This window comes from Sinocyclocheilus anshuiensis, unplaced genomic scaffold (genome assembly GCF_001515605.1).
Source record: "Sinocyclocheilus anshuiensis isolate Anshui unplaced genomic scaffold, SAMN03320099.WGS_v1.1 scaffold259, whole genome shotgun sequence".
Taxonomy (NCBI): Eukaryota; Metazoa; Chordata; class Actinopteri; order Cypriniformes; family Cyprinidae; genus Sinocyclocheilus; species Sinocyclocheilus anshuiensis.
In genome coordinates this window covers 184,527-185,466 of record NW_015549576.1, presented here as the reverse complement: position 1 = coordinate 185,466, position 940 = coordinate 184,527, and the positions used below count along the sequence as shown (strand labels likewise).

The 940-nt window shown below is 28.9% G+C and overlaps 1 protein-coding gene across 1 annotated transcript in view; it reads right to left on the bottom strand.

Moving 5' to 3' along the window:
* LOC107657491 (EGF-containing fibulin-like extracellular matrix protein 1) overlaps positions 1-940 on the bottom strand; it is a 21,666-nt gene that overhangs the window by 19,280 nt on the left and 1,446 nt on the right. The gene's annotated exons all lie outside the window — the stretch shown is intronic.

Genomic DNA, 940 nt, shown 5'->3' with positions numbered 1-940 from the left:
CATCCATCCATCCATCCATCCATCATCTATCTATCTATCTATCATTCATTCATCCATCCATCCATCCATCCATCCATCTATCATCCATCCATCCATCCATCCATCCATCCATCTATCTATCTATCTATCTATCTATCTATCTATCTATCTATCTATCTATCTATCTATCTATCTATCTATCTATCTATCTATCTATCTATCTATCTATCTATCTATCTATCTATCTATCTATCTATCTATCTATCTATCTATCTATCTATCTATCTATCTATCTATCTATCTATCTATCTATCTATCTATCTATCTATCTATCTATCTATCTATCTATCTATCTATCTATCTATCTATCTATCTATCTATCTATCTATCTATCTATCTATCTATCTATCTATCTATCTATCTATCTATCTATCTATCTATCTATCTATCTATCTATCTATCTATCTATCTATCTATCTATCTATCTATCTATCTATCTATCTATCTATCTATCTATCTATCTATCTATCTATCTATCTATCTATCTATCTATCTATCTATCTATCTATCTATCTATCTATCTATCTATCTATCTATCTATCTATCTATCTATCTATCTATCTATCTATCTATCTATCTATCTATCTATCTATCTATCTATCTATCTATCTATCTATCTATCTATCTATCTATCTATCTATCTATCTATCTATCTATCTATCTATCTATCTATCTATCTATCTATCTATCTATCTATCTATCTATCTATCTATCTATCTATCTATCTATCTATCTATCTATCTATCTATCTATCTATCTATCTGTCTATCTGTCTATCTAACCATCCATATCTATCTATCTATCTATCCACCCATCCACCCATCCATCGAACCATCCATCCATCCATCCATCCATCTATCTATCTATCTATCTATCTATCTATCTATCTATCTATCTATCT